The following is a 13870-nucleotide window of genomic DNA, read 5'->3' on the forward strand; positions in this document are numbered from 1 at the left end:
ATGTATTTCCAGTGTAATTGTTTTTGTGTAATTGTGTTTATTGAGTTTATTGTTAAAGTTAGACATCCAAGGTAAAATGCTGTGCCTCATGACATATTTAGCAGATGGCTATGTTACTTGAAAAGATAACGTGTTTCATACTGCTTTAGATTCTGAGTAGGTGTCCTTACAGCGTTAACCATTTAGTGGTCACCCGCTCCCCTGCGTACAGCATGTCTAGAAAGCTTAAGTGATTATCCCGAATAGGCAATAGTTTGCTGGGGACGAAGGGGACCTCTGTTGAACACTTAGTGGTGAGTCTGTGTGTGGTAGTCGTCTCTCATGGGGACAATATGTCAGCCCACAAGAGGAGGTGTTTATTTTGTCATGTTTCTTCTGTGGATTTCTCAGCACATTCAGGTCAGAACCCAGACATGGCGGACTCACAGATATTCCATGAGAAAATATTGGATACCCTAATTTAATTATGGTAGCATCCATCTGAAATATGTTTTTGTTTATTGTGATGATTTCCCTCGGTATTTCCTTTCAAATCCAGGACAATGTGTACAATTATTGGTTTGTTTTTCATCATCATTCAGAATGCAGTTAAAAAACCATGCCCATTTTTTAATGCTTCACTGTAACTGGACACAGTCAAATGACCAGGTCAACATTTCAAACAAACAGTTCACGTTTATTTAGCCAATTGCCAAGAATGATAAACAGATGGTGGTTATGGAAGCTACAACAATCAATGCATCATGTGCAGATTAGTGTATATTATAAATGCAGGATGAACAGACCCTTTCTAAAGAGGTTTTCGGGTTTTACTGATGTTACTCAACCCTTCGTGGTCATTTATGTTAATTAAGGCAATTAGTTACATTAATAATTTAGGGCTCTATTTTAACAAACCTAACGCAATGGTAGATCTAATTGCTGGCGGTAGTGCTATAGGTCAGGAGGTGTGTCAGAAATAGTTTGGCTATTTTCATAGCCGGAATTATGAGCGCAATACTGTAGCTGGCGGTGGCATGAAAAGGCTGGGTTTTGATGAATAAACAAGTTGTAGGTGTAAGGAAGGCTTGGCCACTCACTGGACAATCAAGACTTTCCATGGATTAATACTGCATGCGTTTGTCTCAAGTTCTGTAGATTATTGACAGTCTTTGCGTTGTCATCAACTCCAATTCGGCTGGAGGCACAAAATATTCTCGTCCTAGTCCATTGTGGATTGATACTACAGTTTATTAAATAGCATAGGCTACAGTAACGAGTGATAGCAATATAACAAAAAACATCTAGTGTTTGCTCAATACACTGCGTGTACAAAACATTAGGAACACTAATATCGAGTTGCACCCCCTTTTGCTCTCAGAACAGCATCAATTCGACGAGGCATGGACTCTACAAGGTGTCAAAAGCGTTCCACAGGGATGCAGACCCACGGTGACTCCAAAGCTTCCCAGAATTGTGTCAAGTTGACTGGATGTCCTTTGGGTGGTGGACCATTCTTGATACACACAGGAAACTGTTGAGCGTGGAAAACCCAGCAGCGTTGCAGTTCTTGACACACTCAAACCGGCACGCCTGGCACCTACTACCATACCCTGTTCAAAGCACTTACATCTTTTGTCTAGCCCATTCACCCACTGAATAGCACACATACACAGCCCATGTCTCAATTGTCTCAAGGCTTAAAAATCCTTCTTTAACCTGTCTCCTCCCCTTTATCTACACTGATTAAAGTGAATTTAACAGGTGACATCAATAAGAGATCATAGCTTTCACCTGGAATCACCTGGTCAGTCTGTGTCATGGAAAAAGCAGTTGTTCCTAATGTTTTGTACACTCAGTATATGTTTGGGGTGTTGACAGTCAACATTATTGTAAGGCCGGCTAGAGATGGCAGGCGATGGAAATAAGGATGAATGGATTTCAGTCCAGACGAATGGAAAAAGAAGCAAACTTGTTGTGGGGCTTGTTATAGTTTTGATAATAACCCACCGTATCTGGTAGGAATACATTTTTTTTGAAAGAGAGGGATGTGCCTGACTTGTGGAACTCGTTCAAAACATCCAAAATGATGGAAAAAGCAATGGGCAAAGTCAAATTAGGGAAGGTCACGAGAAGTGGGTTAGTTCTGACTTCTTGTGTTTCTGAGGATCAGAAAATAATATGTGTTGGATATCAAACAAGTTGATGGGATATGATGTATCATGCTTTGAGCTACAGAGCAGGGCACCTGTCAAATGACTCATTTCTGGAGTATTGGAGGATGTTGACATTGCTTTATTGAAGAAAATTCCAGGAGTGGTCAGTGCATGTAGAATGAATCGTATGGTTAATGGCAGGAAAACTTTGTCTGTTCAAGTGTTTTTTGATGTGGAGTCTCTCCCTACTCAAGTGCAGCTGGGAAATGTGTACTATCCTGTTTGAGCTTTGTAAATAGGCATTTACAATGTTCTTTCTGTAAAATGTTTGGACATGTAAGTAGGGTCTGCAGACGAGAGAAGCCGGGATGTGGGATGTGTGGGAAAGACCACTATGCAGGAGATTTTAAAGGTCTAGCAGACGAGGAGCAAAATGTTGCAACTGTGGTGGTGAGCATGAAGCGCAATCCTTGGAGTGCCCGAGTCGGGTGAAAGAGACTGAGGTTGCTCAAATCAGGGCAGTTGAGAGAGTCTTGTCAAAAGGGTGGAAAGAGTGAGTATCTTTGGAGGTCCAGTGGAAATGAAGAATGGTGTGCCTACATTGGAGCCTTCACCACTGCCTGATAATCAACAGCAGGACCCCAAAATCATGTGAAGAAAGTGTGAAGAAAGTGGACTTTGTAATTTATAGCAATGGTATAAAAAAAAAAGCAGAACTGCACAAGTTGAAAGGAAGTCGAGAAAATCGATATTGTTTGTGCAGCTGAACTTTTTCTGGGATGAAAAGATTTTACATCTGAAGAGCTAGATGGAATGGAGTACTGTCTAGTGTGGTCCCACCCTCTCAGGCCCCAGAGCCTGAGTAGGGTATTTTTATTTACTTATTTTTCTTTAGTATTGAGTTCGGTAGGAGAATTTTGAAATGTGGAGCTGTGATTGACCACACACCCCAGCAGAGTAGGTGGCGGCATGCACCTTAAACACGTGTTTGCGGATCGCCATTATATCATAGAAGAAGAAGAAGAAGACCATTGTTGTAATTGGCTTCAACGAGTATAGGCCTTTGCGCATCGCACTTCTCCTCAAATAAAAAATACTCGTCTCCCGTAAATTGTATTGTAAGTGTGCATGTTCTCAATAAGCAAGATATAGCCTAGGCCTACCGTTGTTATGGTGTTTTTAGGACTGAAACATTTGGAATATGTTTGGAGGAACGCATCTTTGGTAACTGGACAAGAGGCGATATTTGGAAATGAAGATGCATACAAGCCAAATGGAGTATGCACTGCAGGTAGGCCTATGTGAATTGTGAATAATGCAAAACCATGAAGGCAAAATCCACACGAGTAGACCATTTAGAAACCTATGGATAGGCTACTTGGCTACTGTATGGTCAGGATAAGAAAGACAACAGACGCATTGCAGTTGAACCAGCATTCGTTATAGTAAGTAGGGTGATTTTTTAAATCAAACGAAATAGAAAACAAGTAATTGTTTCAGGAAAAGAAGTGTTCCTTAATACGAGTGTCACTGGATTCTCATCTCTAATTCCACGATGGGCATATAGATGGGTGGGTTTTTACGCACATCCAAAATAATAACAGCTGGCTAAAATAATGTACAATAGCCTACATACACGGAGTCTAATATGTTATGTTTCGTATTGTACCAATTTGTTGTGGCTAACGCTAATGTTAGCTAGTTGGCTAACATGATCGAGGGGTTAGGTTAAGGTTAGGAATTAGGCTAAAGGGTAAAGGTTAGGGGAAGGGTTGGCTAACATTCTAAGTCAGGGATGGGAAACTTGCGGCCCATGGACAATCAAAAAATAAAATAATAATAATAATAATTATAAATTGGTTACGGTAGTCAAAAAAAAATTAACAATAATAATAGATTGGTTAGTCTAGCGGCCAGCTATCTAAACTTGTAGTAAGCATGGTCGAATTATCGACTGGGGTGGGGCCCATTGATCATCAGTTATGATATTAAAAACGGCAAACATTTGCCTCCACCCTACGACAATATGTGTAAAACTACATGAAATTAGCTGTAAAACTGCACATTATTCTCTCCGTGCCATGGCAAAATGAGTACAATTGCATGAAATGAGTTATACAATTGCTAAATGTTCTCTCTAGATTTGCAGGAAATTAACTTTAAAATGTTCAATTTGTCGTCACGAGAGGGACGTCTAAAATGTTTTGCTCATAACATATCATACAAATCGTAATTCGTAACATATCATACGAAATGGATGATGGACATCTACAAATTAATACACACCATAACAATCGTAACATATTATATTAATTTGAGTGTTCTGGATTTTCGTTTACTATGTTAGGTCTACCCCTGCTACTATAAAGCCAGCTTCAGTTAGGGGGGAGGGGGTCTGGGGGGGGGGGGGGGTGGGGTGAGTGAAGGGTTGAGAAGGAGAAGGGGGGCTCTGGTATAATCGCACCTCGCTTCAAAACTTTACCAAACACACCTCATCACAGTGAAGTGTGGGGAGCCGGGAGGGGGGGCGCAGGTCAGTGGAGCTGTGAATAGGCCTCATCAGCGAGGGTGAGGGATCAGATCCTCATATTAGTTACACTGGAGTCACCCTCAGCGACCCAAGGAAAATAAGCCGCTAAATGCAATTATTTGCAATCAGCAAAATGTGGGATTCATTATAAAGGATTTTGTACCCTGACATAATTTGCTATTGTTCGTGTAAAAAAGCCACACAAAAGAACAGTTTTAAGTGCCATTGTGCAGAGCAGGGCCTCTGTTTAAGACAAATCAAATCAAATCAAATGTCTATGAAATGCTTGTGTTCCTTGCTCCAACAGTGCAGTAATATCTAACAATTCACAACAATACACACACGTCTAAAAGTAAAATAATGGAATTAAGAAACATTGCAGCTTTGAAAGTGTGATTAAACTTTCAAATTGTGAGCTGGAATTGATTCTTATTATGCACTGACCCTTGCTGAGAGAGAAAATGGCATGCTTTTTGTGCACCTTTTCTACTGAGCTGATTTGTTAATACAGAGTACCAGTCAAAAGTTTGGACAGACCCACTCATTCAAGAGTTTTTCTTTATTTTTACTACTTTCTACATTGTAGAATAATAGTGACGACATCAAAACTATGAAATAACACACATGGAATCATGTAGTAACCAAAAAAAGTGTTAAACAAATAAAAATATATTTCATATTCTTCAAAAAGCCACCGTTTATCTTGACAGCTTTGCACACTCTTGGCATTCTCTCAACCAGTTTCACCTGGAATGCTTTTCCAACAGTCTTGAAGGAGTTCCCACATATGCTGAGCAGTTGTTGGCTGCTTTTCCTTCACTCTTCGGTCCAACTCATCCCAAACCATCTCAATTAGGTTGAGGTCAGGTGATTGTGGAGGCCAGGTCATCTGATGCAGCACTCCATCACACAGCCTGGAGGTGTGTTTGCTCATTGTCCAGTTGAAAAACAAATGATAGTCCCACTAAGCACAAACCAGATGGGATGGTGTATCGCTGCAGAATGCTGTGGTAGCCATGCTGGTTAAGTTTGCCTTGAATTCTAAATAAATCACAGACAGTGTCACCAGCAAAGCACCATCACGCCTTCTCCTCCATGCTTCACGGTGGGAACCACACATGCAGAGATCATCCGTTCACCTACTCTGCGTCTTACAAAGACATAGACTCATCAGACCAAAGGACAGATTTCCGGTCTAATGTCCATTGCTCGTGTTTCTTGGCCCAAGCAAGTCTCTTCTTATTATTGGTGTCCTTTAGTAGTGGTTTCTTTGCAGCAATTCGACCACGAAGGCCTGATTCACGTAGTCTCCTCTGAACAGTTGATGTTGAGATGTGTCTGTTACTTGAACTCTGTGAAGCATTTATTTGGGCTGCAATCTCTAAGGCTGGTAACTCTAATGAACTTATCCTCTGCAGCAGAGGTCACTGAGGCCAGTTTCATCATAGCGCTTGATGGTTTTTGCGACTGCACTTGAAGAATCTTTCAAAGATCTTGAAATGTTCCGCATTGACTGACCTTCATGTCTTAAAGTAATGATGGACTGTTGTTTCTCTTTGCTTATTTGAGCTTGCCATAATATGGACTTGGTCTTTTACCAAATAGGGCTATCTTCGTATACCTTGTAAAGGTAGAAGAAAAGCCCTGGAATGAGTAGGTGTTTCCAAATTTTTGACAAATACTGTAAGCTTTTGAAATATTGTACTGTACCAGCTCATGAATATTTAAATGTTTTGCATTTTATGGTTACATTGTAATCCTTTGATAGCTGTAGATTATTTGCATATTTCATCTTTGGTGTTGAGGATAACAACAGTGACCTACAAATGATATATGTCTGGCAGGAAGAAGAACTCTGGGTAGGCTTAAAGCTGCAGCTGATACTCTTATTATGATGAGATATACTTTAGACTTCCAAATATAACCCGGATTCTAAGCCAATTAGCCACCTGAGACGTTTGTCTGTGCATCTGTGTTTGTCTTAGTTTCGTTTGTTGACAGGAAATATATGGAGCCCAAACTCTTCAGCATGCTGCTATCTGTTTTGGTCTGGTTGTGCTAGTTAGTAATGCCAAGGAAATATCAGTCTAATTAGCAATTCCCTCACGTTGCTATACGTTGTTTCGCTCTGCATATTTCTGCCTTCCAGATAGTAATGCAATTAGGCACAGCATTCTTTTCTCACTACTGAATTGCTTAAGTAGATGTAATTAGGGAGTACATGCAGTGATGAGGGGAACAGAACTTAAAGAATATAGCCATACATTTCTATAATGTAGAATCCCCACATTAGAAAATAGACATATTTTCATGAATTCTTTCATCCTGGAAAAGGTAGTTTAATGCATAATGTTATGGACACCATGCTTATGTTGATTTGTAGAAGAAGTATCTATTTTTTAAATGGTCAACAGAGTTTTTCACCCGCTATGCTAAGGCTTGAGCGATTCTGAGTTAATGTGGAAGAACTCGGTTGTCTGTAGTCTACTTAAACCGTTAATTCCCATGGTTGAGTCAACAACACGACTTGTCACAAAAGGCACCACAGCACATATGGTACACCATTTCTAAGTGGTTGGTTAAGCCGAAGATGAGTCATTTTGAGAGAGCACGGACTGCATTGTTTTCTATTGTTTCATTAACATTGTGTTGTAAGCTAATCTCAGCACCCTGAACCAAATCATCTACTCGATGTTAAGGCTGTCGCTAGAGACTAGTTGGGACCAACACACACCAGTTATTGTATGAAGTATTTTTGTGTTTTGTATAAGTGGGAATACTCAATGAGAAAAAAATGCACTCGATTCGAAAAACACAGGTCTCCTCTCGCATCCCATAGCACAGTGAACTCTGTGGCATGCAGCGAGAGTTTATTAACTTGTGTTGGCATGTGCATGCATCTCTGTGAAACCTGCGAGCAGCAGGATGCGTTAGTTACCATCGCCCCTATAAGATCAGTTACAATGGAAATAAATAATTAATGAGGGGGCAAATTAGTGTGATTAGCAGGCATTTTGGGTCCTTTGGTAAAGCTGAGGACTAATTCGGTGAAGGGCAGGAAGCTCTGTCATCTGTCAGCCCTAAACAGATTAGCATCTATTATGAATGAGGGACGAGCATCCTGGTGAAACCAAGTGTGTCCTAGTAGAGACAAACTTAAGAACTCCTGCAAACCTCACCTCCTACTAACTTCACCTCCCCACTTCCCTCCTCCCTCAGCCAGCTCCACACACGTTGGTGTGTCCCGCAGGGTTACTGTGTGCAGGTAGGAGCGTGCTGCTACTGGAATTCCCAGCCCCTCTGTCCATCATTCTGACAGCTGTGGAAATACATTCTCCATGCAGTATTTATAAGCATCCTCTGTGTTCAACAGCACTTTAAGCACAAAAGGAACCGATAATTCAAACTGCCCTTGGGGCAACTATGCAAGTATCCTATTTAAGAGTTTTGCCGACGGATTCTCAAGCATTTAAAATATTAGAGAAGGTGTTGATGTTTTGTAGTTCGTTTTTATTCCACAGGATGTTGACAGATGTAAAGGCCTGGTATTTCATCTAGAGGTCGTTTTTTTGATCAAGTGTGTTAGTTTTGGTGAGAAGTAGACAGACAACTTTCTGAGCTGTGCGATGTCATATTTATTTTTTCTGATGAGAGCCCAATACAATGAGGGCCAATTAGAAGCCGGTGTCGTGGCAGTGGCGGGCGGCGTGTGTGAGGTGCTGGGGACAAGCGAGGGCCCCGGTGTCAGGAGGACACGGGTGGGCGGGATATGCCTGTCAGGAGTGCATTGGGAAAGATAACAATAAATGGCTAATAATGACACTTAATGAGCTTGATTAAGTTGATTTGTTATGGAAAAAAACGAAGTAGCAAAGGGTGGATGTAGGCGATGTAATGAGAGATTCATTTTAATAGATAGCAAATTCTGTAGGGCTTTGAAACACAATGGGACTGGAGGGGAAATTAGTGTAAGGTACAAAGGGATGCTAAATTAATTCTTACCAGACATATTTGAGATAATTACAAAAAAATTAAAACCATATCTCATTTAACCGAGCGCACATTGACTGTGTTATGCTTTCAGGTGTTATTTTTCAACATATTGCATTTCATAGTATGTCCATGGGTTGATGATTTTGAACGCACATATTTTTCTTGACAGAACAAGTGAAGGTTCCCATATGAATATATCATTCTGTTATTATGGATGTGCTGATGACTGCCAGGTAATTATCTCACCCACACACAGTTGTGAAGGCTGTAGGATTCCTTTCATTCCATCTGATAATTGACTATAGGTGGGTGGGAAATGTTATATACAGTTCATATAAGCTCACTTTCCCTTACACAATACCGGTGGAAATTATTACAGACTCTACCAATTCCTGAATGACTCTGTAAACAAAATGCAATAGCATAAAAAGTTTTTCACCGCTGTTGAATATACCTCTCCCAATTTTCCTTTGAAAGCGACAGAAAGTCAGATGAAGGGAAGTTTAATTAAGTAAGAACCTGTTGAGGAAAATTTCCAATCATGGTTTTCAGAATGAGTGCATTCACCGTATTCTTCTCCAGGCGATATCCTCTCTCTTTATCCAAGTTTGCGCTGGAGTTCTCTAGAGGGACCCCAGTTAATTGAATACATTAAAGGAGAGCGCCGGGGGCTTTATTTATTTTCTACTTTTCTTAGACTTGTCTAAATGAGACCAAATGCTGCTGTTTGGTCCCTTCTAGAGTCTAAAGGGTCTCTACACTGGGAGGGGTAGGTAGCAGTGGCTAGAGCACAGGCTCCGCGGAATCCAGTCTTATTTATTCATGTTAGACCCCCGAGAAAGACTTATCTCAAGCGTTTGGCAATCACTCAAAGATAGTAAGGCCATTGTCAAATGTCCCATAAAGCTGCTGTACGAAGTGGCATGAGGTGTTGAAGCATCCATTAGGCCTTTTAATTTCTCTGCTTGACCCGCTCTACCTTGAAATTGCAAAGTAAGTGTGTGGAACTTCTGTCCCGAATACACGGAGGGGAATTGTTCTCCTCTTCCTCTTTTTATGTTGATCGATATTGTTGATAGTATTCCCCTCTCTAGGATAAGGGTGAGAACCATCCATCTCCCCCCTGGCCTGGTTGGCCTGGCTGACCTCAATGGTTTCAGACAAACCTCAACAGAACGCAGAATCGGTCATCAGTATCATCTGGTGAGCCATTCTATCCCATTTTTGTCAACGTTTAACCCTTTTCAGTTTGGTAACACTTTCCCTGCTTTACTATAATGAATAGATAGAGCTATACTCACACGGTATATGTTGAGATGGGGATGTGTGAAACACCCAAACTCGGAGCAAGGCCCTTCCTTCTCCCCAGAGGACACCAGACTAGACCCCATGACTTTGGTCATTAGTCATCATGCTCCTCACCAGCATCATCACATTCATCACAGGGGCGCAGAAAACGTACTCGCAACGTGCATGTGCACATTAATAACGCCACACACAATTTATCTTACAGAAGCTAAATTAATTTCCTTCCTATTGCGTAATTCTTCATTTTTGTCACTTGTCTACAACCCCCCCCCCCCCCCTTTTTTTGTGTGATTTTGCCCAATATTCTGTGCTCCTACCTCAGAAAATCATTATCCTTGAGGTATGACTTATAAGCAAATCAAACCTTTTTTGCTACCAAGTAAGTAAACTAAGCTTATAGGCATAAACTCAAGTGAAAGATTCCTCTTTGCTGTTGAAAGAGGTCTTTGAACATCAGTCGACCTGGCCATAATTCCTCTCTGAATGTGTAATTTGAGGATTGAGTTTCCTTTTAATAAAGAGACTAAAGCGAAGATTTAAAATGAACATGGTGATTAAGAGCAAATGTGCCGGACATTTATATAGCAGGACTGCAAGATAATTCATAAAGATTCATGCTTTAGACCCAAATTAAAATTTGCACAAAATGTGCTTGATGAAGGCAGCATTTAATCACCTTACTGACAGGAGTAACTGCTTTCATTTAACCTTGACTGAAGATCATGAATTCTACCACGTCTAATTGGATACATCATTTAACAGAATGAACAGAGCAAATTGTCCCCAATTCAAAAGGCTTTGATTGACAGACAGTGGCAGTAAGGCCTGCTACAATTAAAGCTGATCTGTATTCACTGCCCCCGTCAACCAGCTCCATAAGTGATGTGACTCTGTTTGATCATCACTGCAGAGAAACTTTGCTGAACCTCACCTTGTTTTGAAAAGGGAAGGCTGGGAGGGGAAACCCATTGGGTGCCAGCGATTCCTCCCACCTCTGGCCCAACAGCAGTTACCCTCCTTATTCCTGACAGGGACAGGACAAAAGACAACACCAGAAGTCTCACACCATTATGTTTATTATCACCATCTGCAGCTTAATTGAAACGTTTCGAAATCAGGAAAATGACAATGCCATCTTTCTGAGACATTGGAAGTAATGACTTTGTCTCATAGCCCTCTGCAGACAATTGCCCCGATGATGTGAAAACTGTGTTAAGTGGCATACAGTGAAATGTGATGCAGACACTTAATTGTTTTTTGCCTTTCTTGACTCTGGAGAGAACAAATGTAATCTGTGAGCCAGACATTTCCTCAGCGACGAAGCCTAACCAGCCAAAGCATGTTTGGTTAAGCAACCAAGCTCAAGGGTTAAATTTCAGGTTTTGCAATTACAGGGTTCATTTTTTATGTAATGCATTATTTAAATGATCATAGCTTTGGGATGTTTCTGGGATCATGCTTCCAGGATGTTATATTAGGGAGCTTAAACAGTCAATATGTGAATCAGTGACATAGGCTACTGGCTAATGGATGTATAACCATGTCAATTTAATTATTCATTTATTTAGACGTTTGTGTTGGAGAAAGCCCCTTGGTATGGTGCCAAACCCTATGTTTTTGCTGCAGCATGTGGTACAAAACAAATGGATGTGTGACGGTGAATCTCCCTTTACGGGGGCTTTTTGTTAAGAGCCCTGATGCTTGGTCTGAAAGTTAACATGCATCGCTTGTGGTACTGTTTCGGAAACATAACAGACATATGTTTTTAGAAAACCGCTTTGAAAGCGATGATTATTGAGTTTTCTAAATGTTAAAACACCGCGTCAGAATTGTCTTTTACACAGAGCCAAATGCAGTGGCGTAAAGTACTTAAGTAAAAATACTTTAAAGTACTACTTAAGTAGTTTTTTGGGGTATCTGTACTTTACTTTACTATTTATATTTGTGACAACATTTACTTTTACTCCACTACATTCCTAAAGAAAATTATGTACTTTTTACTCCATACATAAGTATTCGTTACATTTTGAATGTTTAGCAGGACCGGACAATGATCTAATTCATGCTCTTACTGTATCAAGAGAACATCCCTGGTCGTCCCTACTGCCTCTGATCTGGCAGACTCACTAAACACAAATACTTTGTTTGTAAATGATGTCTGAGTGTTGAACTGTGCCCCTGGCTATCCGTAAATTAAAAAACCAAGAGAATTGTGTCATCTGGTTTGCTTAATATAAGACATTTTAAATTATTTATATTTGTACTTTTGATACTTAAGTACATTTAAAACCAAATACTTCTAGACTTTTACTCAAGTAGTATTTTACTAGGTGACTTTTACTTGAGTAATTTTCTTTTAAGGCATCTTTACTTTTATTCAAGTATGAAAATGGGGTACTTTTTCACCACTGGCCAAATGTGGGCGAATGTAATGGCTGAAAACCCTACATACGGAAAAGAGTTTTCGAGAGCTTGGTTACAACATGTTATATGGACACCAAATCTCTCACGCTGGTTCATGGGAACAATCCTTGGATGTTTACTGTGGGAGGATGACACAGAGGTTTGTTAGGCCAGCTGGTTCAGAACAATACTGACATTTAGGAACAAATGAAAGACATGTTAAAGGAAATGCACATTAAGGGAACCAAATCATATCCAGTCGAGTGTTGTTCATTCTGTTTCACAACAATAATATAAACCATCTGTGCTGCTGTTAAATGGTGAGAATGATCTTTAGATTATAGAGTGGTCTCTGGTGCTAATTGTCTAAGAGCTCTTTTATTTCTCTCCCATTAATTCTACTTTAGAGTGACTACCTCAAATGTTTTCACTGTTTCTTTTGTCAACTGATAGCTTCGTGGCAATATTGCTTGAAAGTCAGCTAACAACCATGACAGAAACATTATTTCAGCACGTGCGGTAAAACAGATGTCATATGATGTTCTTGGGGACGGCAGTTCTAAAGCTCATTTGAAAAGCAGAAACTTTGGAAGCTGTATTGCCCCTGCAGAAGTGCTCCAACCATACGCCCGACACAGCCAATACTCTCTATTTGCTCATCTTACCACCCCCACTATTCTCTCCAGTGTCATGTTTGTCAGGGAAAATGCATCCATTTTCCTGTATTATACCATTATTCCAGGTCAAGTATCAGATCCAGGACTAATAAGACTTGTATGTCCAGCTGTTGGACTTGCTGGTCAATCTACAAGGTCACAATGGACCTATCTAAAAGTCACTCTCTAACACCATCTCTCCTTTCTTCTCCCCTGTAAACCAGTATAGTCAACCGCCATGGGTTAATAGAGAGAGTGGGTATTACAGGGCAGAGAAGCATGCAGGTGCTTTCATGATTGATCTATATTGTTGGGTTTAAGACTATAATATTAAACAAATGGTCCATTGAAAAGGAGAAGATGCCATGAGAATGGTTGAAATCCTTGCCCAGGGAAAAGGAACAGCTAGATGTCAAATAGATGTTGAGTAAACCAAGAGAACTCATAAGAAACTTGACTTTGTTTGTCTTTTCAGCTCGGCGCACCCACAACCTTGAATGAATGACGGTTCATACATGATTCATTAATTTATGGTCTGCTTTACTTCAGGCAAGACAAGATCCAGCTAGCACATAATGTTCAGAGAACCATATGTTTCTTAGAGCTTGGTGAGAGCGTGGTTGTCCTGGTTATTTTGAATACAACCTTCCCACAACTTTCTGGGAATGGTGCAAGATAGTTGCTTGGCTTTGGAACATTCTCAGCACATTTAAGGAGCTTGACAAAAAAACTATGTTTTCTTGGTATTTCATTACTTTAACAGGACGTTTCCTAAATGTTCAAACATGGCCACATTTCATTTCAATTTTGGATCCTTAGAACGTTCTCCAACTGCTTTGACATTG

Source organism: Salvelinus namaycush, chromosome 19 (genome assembly GCF_016432855.1).
Source record: "Salvelinus namaycush isolate Seneca chromosome 19, SaNama_1.0, whole genome shotgun sequence".
Lineage (NCBI taxonomy): Eukaryota > Metazoa > Chordata > Actinopteri > Salmoniformes > Salmonidae > Salvelinus > Salvelinus namaycush.